This window comes from Arachis hypogaea, chromosome 11, assembly GCF_003086295.3.
Source record: "Arachis hypogaea cultivar Tifrunner chromosome 11, arahy.Tifrunner.gnm2.J5K5, whole genome shotgun sequence".
In the NCBI taxonomy this organism is placed as follows: Eukaryota; Viridiplantae; Streptophyta; class Magnoliopsida; order Fabales; family Fabaceae; genus Arachis; species Arachis hypogaea.
Window position 1 is genome coordinate 121117624 of NC_092046.1, and position 11600 is coordinate 121129223.

Below are 11600 nucleotides of genomic sequence, written 5' to 3' on the forward strand. Positions count from 1 at the left end.
TATTTATGTTCCTCTGCAATGTATGTCAGGTCATAGTTGTTAACCGTTTGTGTGTTATTAGTAGATTGTTGTGCTGTCTGTTGTTGTTGCAGCTGCTTTTATTTCGGACAAGTTGTCTTGTTGTGTTTTAAGCCTTTACAAATGGTGCAGTATTGTAAAACCCAACTACTTTTATGACTAGAGATCGACCCTTGGTCTTGCACACAGGTGGGTCTCTTGGAGCACATGATGTAGATCCATGGACATTTGATGTAGTATTTGTTGCTGTCGTTGCATCACGACCTGCATCCTCAGCATCCCATGCTTTTAGTATTTCTATTACCCAATCACGAGCAATAACAAATCTTGCACCATTCTCTATGCTTCTGGCAGAAACCTCCCTGAACCAATCCATAAGGCATCCATGGAGAATAACTCGAAAGGAATCCCAATCTGTAGAAAATGAATTATACATCCCTTCTTTTGCATCCTTTCTCCACTGAGAACTCTGACTATGTGCTCACATGGTATGCCTGGAGATTCCATTCTCATGCACAAGGAGCTGAAAAGTAATGGATCATCAGAAACAAAATCTTCCAACAACATTGTACATTAAGATACCTAGCTACCACATAAATAGTACAAGAAAGTGTCTCTTTTGTTGAAACAACCATCAGTGAAGTTGCCCTTTGTAGTAGTAGTCTGAATAGTAAGAATACTTCAAGTGAAAAAACCTCTGCTGCAGACTTCTCCAATGGTTCAAATGTTGCTTGTCTAAATTGTTTGCATAACAGGCATTCCTTTGATGGACTTAAAGTCAGCTTGGTATTCTCTAAAACGTATATGCTCAACACAATGATGAAAGTGATGAACAAATTCAGACAAGGTGAACCTCTAGGTAACATACTTCGAGATGATTGAATGCAAGTTCTCGCACCTAGAAGTTGTACGAAAACTTGCAAAAAACTTCTCCCGTATCAATGTTGTTGCAAACACCGACCTCAGTAGTCACCCAAAACTAGCCTCTTAAATTGAGAGGTTAAGAATGGATTGACTATATTACTAGTGGCATTTCTAAGAAGGTGCCAAGCACACAACTTGTGATGGGATTTAGGGAACACTGCTGTAATAATATTTTTCATAGCCAAGTCACCGTCTATTATAACAGAAATTGGGCTTTTCCCATCCATTGCCTCCAAAAGTTGCTCTAAAAGCCAAGTGTATGTAGGTTTACCCTCAATATAGACTATGCCAACACCAAAGACAATCGACTGGTTATGGTGGTTTACCCTAGAAAATATAATGACAGGGTAATAGCAGCAGCTCTTTTTATATGTTGCATCAAATGCAATAACATCTCCAAAAATTTTGTACTTTTCTCTACTTCGCCCATCACACCACTATAGATTTGTCAATTAGTTTTTATTTTCCTTCAAGTGCCTATAAAAAAGAATTAGGTCCTTCTTCTTCATTTTTTCAAACATAGTAAGAACTGTGGCTGCATCACCAAGACTTTGGCAGCTTTTCTTTGAAATTTTATTATGGATGTCTTGTAACTTGACATCCAAAATAAATTTTAGAAGGTCCTAAACCACCATCCCTGAAGTTGTTGATCTGTGCCATATCTACATTAGGAACTCTCTTATGGCCACTCAACATTCTAGTCATCTGAGGAACAAAACATTTATGGTTGTGTCGATCACAAAAATAGGAAACAACCCATCTGGAACTATCAGCATGGAATCATACCTACACACGAGCGTTGCAGCCACAATATGTTTCTAGTCATGCTCTTGCTTGCAATTCTCCCTACTATAATATTTTTTCTCTCTGACTCCCTCTCTGTAACAAACACATATTTTCATCATGAGTTGGCCGCTCTTCAATCGTCTACTTTTGCTTTTCCTTGCATAAAAACTCTGAGACTTTGCATATTTGTTATAAAATTTGAAAGCCAAATTCAAATCACAGAATATATGCTTCGCAAAATCATGTGTTGTCAAGTTATCGAAACTAGTATCCGGGATTTGCTGCTTCGACATAATGCACAGGCGTTCATCTAAAATTTCTTCTTACTTTAATACGATTGCATCTACAGAATTACCTTGTATAGAAATTTCCATTTCCATCAAACCGGGTTCATTTTCATAGAGATAATGTAACATCCTACCACACAGAACTTTACGTTTAAGTCGTAAAAAGAGGTGGTGTGATATTACGACCTCTAAAATAAAATATATATACATATAATAATTGAAGGGAGGTAATATACGAGGAGTCTTGAAAGATAGGTAAAGCAAAATTGCAGAATTAAAAGCACAACGCTCAAGAAATAACATAACATGCATACTAAGAAAGCTAGAGCTCATAAACATAAACATATAGAAGGTAAGAACAGAGGGTCAAGAGTACAAAATAACAAGCTTCTAACTCAGCCTGCAAAGCTAAGGCTGGCCGGAGAATATTTACATACATATATACTTAACCCCAAAACTCGAAATACATATATTATAAATCCTTGTTCTCCATAAACCTCTAAGAGGTGCAAAATAAAACAAGTTATTAGGAGAGTTATATACCTATGATCATATATAAACTATACTTCAAAATAAAGCCCCAAAATCCACTTCGCTGCAGAACTCCAGACGCATAGCGAGGTGCCTCTCGACCTAGATCTGAAAAATACAGATATCGTATGGGGTAAGAACTGGGGGTTCTCAGCATAGTAAAGGTGCCACATACATAAGATATAAGGCCCTGAGAATGCCAAAGGCAATCCTAGAACACCCACACTCAGATTATAAAACTTAAAGAGCTAAAACAAAAACCATAAACGGATGGTCCTCTAATGTTCTAACTTAACCAAATCTGAACTAAAACCCTCAAAATTCTCTGCCTTTCCTCCGTTCCTCCAACTCCGATGAAATTGCACAAACAGACAAGTAGACAATGGCAAACACCGGTAGAATACAAGTAATACAGATAGCAAATATAACAAATAGCATATTATAATCACTTAGGCAATCCCAATTAATGCACAAGCAAGCAATTCAAACAATATGCATATGATGCATGCCTGCCCTATGGCTGATGAGCCTCATCTGTCAGTTATCAAGCCAACCCGACAAGTCCAGCTGCTAAACCCTGGACTGTCCCTTGACGCGCATCGCCAAGAGTCTATGCATAGCTTTTTCTCATATATATAAAATTGCTCAATGGGGTTAACCTTCTTGGGAATTTATAAGTGCCCGGTCACCTCTTACGTCGTAGGGTCAATAGAGTATCGAGTCTCAACCTGGAACACGTGGTAGCAAGCCACGGTGCTTTACCCAGGGAAACTCGTATCTCAAATAAAATAAGTACATAAGCCATTTAAGCATTCATATCCGTTCATAAATATTTCATTATCATTCATTATAGCCATAACATCATTTATACATCATGTCTTTGCACTTTTTATACATCATTTATCATAATCCGGAGCAAGTGGGGGCAAACCACACCCTTGCATCTACCCGGAGAGCCTCTATACTAACCAACCTGGAGCAAGTGGGATGAAACCACAACCCTTGCGTCTACCCAGGAGGTATGTTCTCACATGCCCAGCAGGAACAAAGGAGGGGATCCTAACCTCCCACCATCTCGCTGGGGGCAATTTTACAATACCAGGAGAAACAAAGAAGGGGATTCTCACCATCCACCATCTCCTGGGGTCACACTTTCAAGAAAGAGTACTCATATGTAATATTTATTCCTTTCTTTAGCCAGTTTCATAATTTAAAAAACATATATACATATATTTATGCCTCCTATCCTCCCATACCTAATTCATCACTTATTCAACCTTACTTCATTCCCAAGATACCTTCTTTCCCCTAGCTTCATCCTATTACTAGGCTTATGATGAATCCATATTTTACGATAATTTTTTGTTCAAATTGAGTGAATTTCATCATATAAACCTACACTTATTCCACGAAATAGCATGCTTGATGCGTGGCAGAAGTTAGGCCAATTAAGAGATTTTAAATAAGAGAATAGCGTTACAAGTATAGCCCTTAACCAACTAAAATCTGCCTCACCAATTTAAAAGGGTGTCACAAAAATTTAGAATAAAAATACTGGGAGTATGAATCCCAGGTCGTCTCCCAACGAGTTGCAGGAAAGGGTGCTATTTTATTAATTAGGAATTTTCCGAGAGTTTTGAGAGTTGAATAATGAGCAATTAAATAATTGTAAATTTAAGCAATAAAAATAAACTAAGAATGATTATTGGTATTCTAAATAAAAATCCTTGACTGGGGGAATGATTAATTGGAAGTTCTATCCTTGTTGGGATCTCTTAAGTGTAGTATTCAAAAGATTGTTGTTTTCACTTAGTTAACCCTTACTAAATAAAGGAAAGTCAAGTGATTAAGCTAACCCTTATTCGCAAATCCTAGTCCTCTCCTTTAGGAAGGTCTAGCGTTAGTAAATACAGAACTAGCCAACAACGTCCAGATTAATCAACACTTAAGCCTTCCAACTCAAGTGTCTCCTTTTAATCAACCCCCATGTCAAGTATGGAGTCTACTCCATTGACATAGATATAATACTCAGAAAAATATAAGAAGACATAATAAATTAATTAAAATAAAATAGAGACTGAATTAATTAAAAATAAAAGTAATCCTCTTTATCAACAATCCATGAAAATAATCCAATTAGAACTTAAAATAAAATAAATAAGGATATGGAAGAGTAAGGGACAAAGTAAACAAACTAGAATGATGTCTTCAACGGAGGTAATGACTTCTTCAATATCCAAAAGCATAAGCTAATTAACTATGAATGTAAAGAGAACCTAGAGGGGAAGTAATCCTCTCTAAATTCAGATCTAAAAACCTAAAACTATCCTAATGAGAATATGTGAATGTATCTAAAGTTGTGTAAAGAGGTGTGTTGAGTCTCTGCATGTTCCCTGGCTTTATTCTGTGTTTTGGGCCAAAAGCTAAGTCAAAACGCGGCCTGAACTCGCCCTCAGTGTTTTCTGTTAATTATGCAGATCGCACAGGTCACGCGTACGCGTCGTCCACGCGTTCGCATCATTCAGCGATTTTTTTCGTCACGCGAGCGCGTCGTCCACGCGTTCGCGTCATTCGTGCAGATCCCAATCCACGCGTACGCGTCAAGCATGCGTTTACGTCGCTGCGATTTTCTCCATTCCGTGCGTTCATGTGAGCCATGCGCGCGCGTCAGTGTTCGCTGGTCATCTCCTTAGTTTCTTGTGTTCCTTTCATTTTTGCAAGCTTCCTCTTCATTCTCTAAGCCATTCCTGCCCTATAAAGCCTGAAACACTTAACACACGGATCACGTCATCGAATGGTATAAGGGAGAATTAAAATATACTAATTAAAGGTTTCTAGGAAGCAAGTTTTCAACCATAAAACAATACTAGGAAGGAAAATGTAAAATCATGCAATTAGTATGAATAAGTGGGTGAAGACTTGATGAAACCACTCAATTAAACACAAGATAAACCATAAAATAGTGGTTTATCAACCTCCCCACCCTTAAACATTAGCATGTCCTCATGCTTAGCTTAAGGAGATAAAACAAATGAGTAGGGAAAAGTAAGACTCATGCAATGCAATGCAATGCAATGCAACCTATATATATGAATGCAACTATATGATAAAATGATTTTGTCTACTTAGTTAAAAATAAATAAATTCTTTCAAGACAAAAATAAATCAAATTCCACTAACTCAATTTATACAATAAAAGCAAGTTAACTCGTAGAAAGACAGCTCATTAAAGCAGGGAACATAGTATTAAGCATTGAATCCTCACTGATGGTGTATGTGCACTCTAGTCTCTCTAGTGTATAGGATAATCACTCTACTCTTCTCTAATCATGCTTTGTAGATCTTGTTCTTCACCTAACCAATCAACAAGTATTTAATGCACCAATACAAACATCATGAGGTCTTTTAAAGGTTGTAATGGGGTCAAGATAAAGGTGGGAGTATATATATGGCTAAGTGAGCTATATAATTGAATCTTTGATTATCTTAAGCTATCACCTAACATACATACTCTATTTTCTTCTTAGATCATCCTTAACTACCCAAAATTCTCCCATTTTTTATTTTACATATTTATGCATCAACTTTTTCTCTTAACTTGTATCACATATCCATTGATTTTTGAACTTAATTTAGCATTGGGGTAATTTTGTCTCCTTATTCATTTATCTAATTACTTAATTATTTGAATATTTTCAGATTATTATTATTTTTTTGAAGCATAAACATAACATTGCCAATGCACATGGATTTATCATTTTTCTTAGTTTCACATGAGTAGGTACCCAAATTCCCAACATTGTATCATGACACATTCTCTTATTAACCAATGTTCCCACAATTTCCCATACTTAATTGATACACACTTTCTATCTTAAACTAACCAAAGATTCAATTTGGGATATTGCTTGTTTTTCTGCTTAAGGCTAGTAATGTGGTAAAATATAGAACAAATGGGATTTAAAAGGCTCAAAGTGGCTAACAAAGGTAAATGGAAGGGTAGGCTATTTGGGGTAAGTGAGTTAATAAAATAATGGTCTCAATCATATGCATGCATATAACACATTAAATATTGGACATATAGGATGGAACAAAATATAGATTACAATCATAGAGAAGCAAACACACAAGAATAACTTTTTTTATGGTTAAATATTGTAACCATTTCATTAAGCTCAAGTCTCACAGGTTGTGTGTTCTAGCTTTTAACTATGTTCCAAATACAACTTTCCAAATAAGTTTAACACAAAAATTTTGGTTTAAATTAGTGAAAATTTTTAAAAATAGGGTCTTAAAAAGAAACTTATTATTTTTAACCAATTAGAACATGCATGCAACTAACCTATTACTATGCAATTTTATTCTATTCTAATTTATTAAAAATTAAATAAATATCCTATTCTACTGGTGTTTAAGGAAGCGAAATTACCTCTGGAAGTCAGGTACTGACCGACCTCCCCACACTTAAAGCTTGGCACCGTCCTCGGTGCCATCTGTCAGGAACAACAGGGGACTGGTAGCAGCATCTCCACAATCGGGACCGTCATGGCTCCCTGTGCTGGTAAATGAAGTGGAGTCCGGGGTGTCTGGGTCTTCTTTAGGTGGGTGGTTACCAACAAGCAGCTCCTTGAGGTATGTAAATCTGCGCTTGTTACGGTGCTATCTTTGCTTTCCTTTCTGGTCAAGCTGGTCTAGCCTCTCAAGTATCTGATGGAGCAGTTGGTTTGTTAAAGGTGCTTGTGATGTGGAAGGAGAAGGAATATATTCGGTCGGTTCTGCAGGCCAGCTAGGAGTGCCTGCTGGAGGTCTGATATATTTCCCATTAGGGACTATCTGATCATCTCGTAGAATCATGGCCTTGGTATCCCCAGCTCTGTAGGAGACTCCGGCTGCCGAGACTAGATCTAAAACTAAGGTGGAAAAAGGTAGATTGCCCGCAATCTGTACATGTCCCATAGCATGCCAAATGTGTCTTAGTAAATTTAGGTGCTGGTCTGTAAGGATACACCAGAGTAAAGCTGCCATGTCTGCGGTGAAGGAGGACTCGTGAGTGCTTAGAAAGACGTAATGGGATATAATCTGTGCCCATACTCGAGCCTCTATGGTGAGTGCAGAAGCCAATATACTCTTAGGTCGAGATCGATGGTATCCATAGATCCATCTGCTGCCAGGTTGTGCTATAACTCTGAGAACGACGTCCCAGTCAAATTGGTATGTCTGGCGTTTGAATGAGGCTTCTTGGAATGCGTCCAATCCTTCTGGAGCAGAGGGAAGATCTAAAACTCGTTGAATGGCCTCTTCTATTATGGGAACTTGCTTCTGACGGACATAGATAGACTGCATGGTTGGCATGTGAAAATTGGAGTAGAATTCAACTACCCATGAAGGATTAACCTGCCTTGGCTGTCTTCGTAGGAATCTGTATTATCTTCGTTCAATTCGCGGCTCAACAAATTCAACAATGTTGGTCGGGAGGATGAGAAGGTATTCGTTATTATAATTCCTCTAAGCCAGGATAGGGAACATCTGCTCACAGTAGCGGTTAGGAAACCATGTAGTGTCTTGCTGGGAAAGCTTTCTCTTTTTCATCGACCTTAATTATCCTCTTGATTCGTTTTGTTAAGGGCTTTACTGCTGTTGAAGATGGCTCTGCCACTAGTGCTCTTTTGGTTCCTTTCCTTGCTGGTGGTTTGGGAGTAGCTTTCTCTTTACCCTTCTTGGTGGCCATCCTGAAAAGGAAAAAGAAAGTAATACGTAAATCTAAGGGTTTGAGCAAGGGAGTTGATAGTATAGGTGATAATCAACGCACAGTAAAGAAGGATGTCGTTAACACATGGTCATGACTACATGTGAAAAGTTCATCAATGGAAATATAGCAAGTGCATATGATGGTTATTTAATGTAAGATGTTTATTGGCATGCCGGCAAAGGCATGAGTAGCATAGATCAAGCATTCAATGTCCAAGTTAGATTACCAACCCTTTCAAACTAACAACCTATTTGTATTGACAATTATATTTAATCAATAAAATATAAAAGGGGTTTTGTGAAAAACAGGCATTAGAGTAGTAGAATAGAGTAATAAAAATAATATGCAATGCCATACGGGCTTTTTCACAAACACATAGCATGCATGGTAAATATGTTATTGGAAGTATTAAATTGAACATGCAAGCAACCCTTTAAGAAGTAATAGTAATTGTCAAACAATTCCACAGTAACTCACAAGCAAAATATAGAAGAAAACAATCATCCAATTAAATTTCTAACACCAATTAAAGGAATAAAAAGAAAAAGAAAGAAAAAGAAAATATAGATAATGAAAGTGAAAAGAAAAAGAAGAAAAAATAATAAAGGAAAAGTAAAAAGTAAAGAAAGAAATAAAAGAACCTTGATAATGGATGTGAAAAATAAGGAAGGAAAAAGTAAAAAGTGAGAAAGAATAAAGAAGGAAGAAGAGAGAAGAAAGAAATAAGAAAGGAAAAGAAAAGATTTAGATTTGAGAAGGAAAAGATAATATAGTTGGCTGATTTGGATAAGTTGTGCGTCGCATGTGACGCGGACGCGTGGGTCACGCGATCACGTGGTGAGCGCTAAGTTCAGGTGACGCGGACGCATGATTTGTGCCATTGGCGCGAGTGCAGCCTTACGTTCGTGCAACTCTCTGTTTTAAATGCACATTATCAAAAATCTGGGTGACGCGTTCGCGTGGTTGACGCGATCGCGTGAATGGCCTGATTTTGTAAAACGACGCGGCCGCGTGGGGCACGCAGTCGCATGATAGGGCTGGTGCTTCCAGCACCATTCCAACCCCACTCCATCATAACTTACTGCCATATACCTCTTTTACGTCGATTTTTAGGGCCACGCATTTGCGTGGGTGACGCGGACGCGTGGGCATATTTGTGCCTAAGGCACACCTCCAGCCACGCTTTCGCGTGACTCTCTGCTTCTTTTCTTCTTTTTGCGATAGCACCTATGACGCGAACGCGTCAGCGACGCTGGCGCGTTGCGTGCTTTTCTTTCTTTTTCTTTTTTTTTTATATGCAGAATGCAAATGCAAATGCAGGCTATATGCAGAGGTTATAAGAAGAGTCATTAACAAAAACAAAATAGAATAAAGTAAAATAAACTAAGACTTAAACTGAACGATCATACCATGGTGGGTTATCTCCCACCTAGCACTTTGCTTTTACGTCCTTAAGTTGGACGTCTTCAGGCTTATTCTGCTTCTGTTGGTGGGTCTTCCAAGAGAAAAACCTCTAGTTCTTTGTGATCCTTCATCTTCTCTCCATGATAAAGCTTCAGGCGATGTCCATTGACCTTTAGGAATTTGGAGCTAGAAGGATGACGCAGGTGGAAAACTCCGTATGGCTCTGCCTTTTCTACTCTGTAGGGACCTTCCCATCTTGATCTTAGTTTTCCTGGCATAAACCTCAGTCTGGAGTTATAAAGAAGAACTAACTCCCCTGGTCTGAATTCTCTCCTTTTAATGTGCTCGTCATGGACAGCCTTCATCTTCTCCTTGTATCGCCTGGAGTTATCATATGCTTCTAGGCGAAGATTCTCTAACTCTGCTATTTGCAGCTTTCTTTCAGCACCAGATTCTTCAAAATTCATATTGCATTCCCTTACAGCCCAGAAGGCCTTGTGTTCCACCTCCACTGGAAAGTGGAAAGTTTTTTCGTACACTAAGCGGAAGGGGCTCATCCTGATAGGTGTTTTGTATGCTGTTCTGTATGCCCAAAGTGCATCTTGTAGCCTTGCACTCCAGTCTTTCCTATGGGGCTTTACTATTTTCTCCAGAATACATTTAATTTCTCTGTTAGACACTTCTGCTTGTCCATTGGTCTGGGGATGATAAGCGGTTGCTACTTTGTGAACTATCCCATGCTTCTTCAGTAATCCTGTCAGTCTCTTGTTACAAAAGTGAGTGCCTTGATTGCTCACGATTGCTCATGGTGATCCAAAGCGACAGATAATATGGTTTCTAACAAAAGAAACAACAGTGTTAGCGTCATCAGTACGGGTAGGAATTGCTTCCACCCATTTAGAAACATAATCTACAGCTAACAGTATATAAAGATAACCATTAGAGTTTGGAAATGGACCCATGAAATCAATGCCCCAAACATAAAAAATTTCACAGAAAAGCATAATCTGTTGAGGCATCTCATCCCTCTTGGATATATTACCAAATCTTTGGCATGGGGAACAAGATTTACAAAATTCAGTAGCATCTTTAAAAAGAGTAGGCCACCAGAATCCACAGTCTAATATTTTTCTAGCTGTTCTTTGAGGGCCAAAATGTCCTCCACTCTTAGAAAAGTGGCATGCCTCTAAAATGGACTGGAATTCTGATTGAGGCACACACTTTCTAATTACCTGGTCAGCACCACACCTCCATAAATATGGGTCATCCCATATATAATATCTAGACTCGCTTTTCAGCTTGTCCATTTGATGTTTAGTAAAATTGGGAGGAAAAGTATGGCTAACTAGATAATTAGCTACAGGTGCATACCAAGGAACTACTTCAGATACTGCTTGCAAACTATCAAATGAAAAAGCATCATTTATAGGAGTGGAGTCATCCTTAATGTGCTCAAGGCGACTCAAGTATTCTGCCACTAAGTTCTGGTTACCACTCCTATCCTTAATTTCTAAATCAAATTCTTGCAGCAGCAGTATCCAACGTATCAACCGTGGTTTGGACTCTTTTTTAGCTAATAAATATTTTAGAGCTGCATGGTCTGAGTATACTACTACCTTAGTACCAAGTAAATAGGCTCGAAATTTATCCAGAGCAAAAATAATAGCAAGAAGCTCTTTTTCAATAGTAGTATAATTAGATTGAGTAGCATCTAATGTTTTAGACGCATAAGCGATTACGAAGGGGTCCTTACCTTCGCGCTGAGCTAGCGTTGCTCCTACTGCATGGTTGGAAGCATCACACATAATTTCAAATTGCTGGCTCCAGTCTGGTCCTCTCACAATTGGAGCTTTAGTTAGGGCGATCTTTAGCTTATCGAACGCTTTCATATAATCCTCATT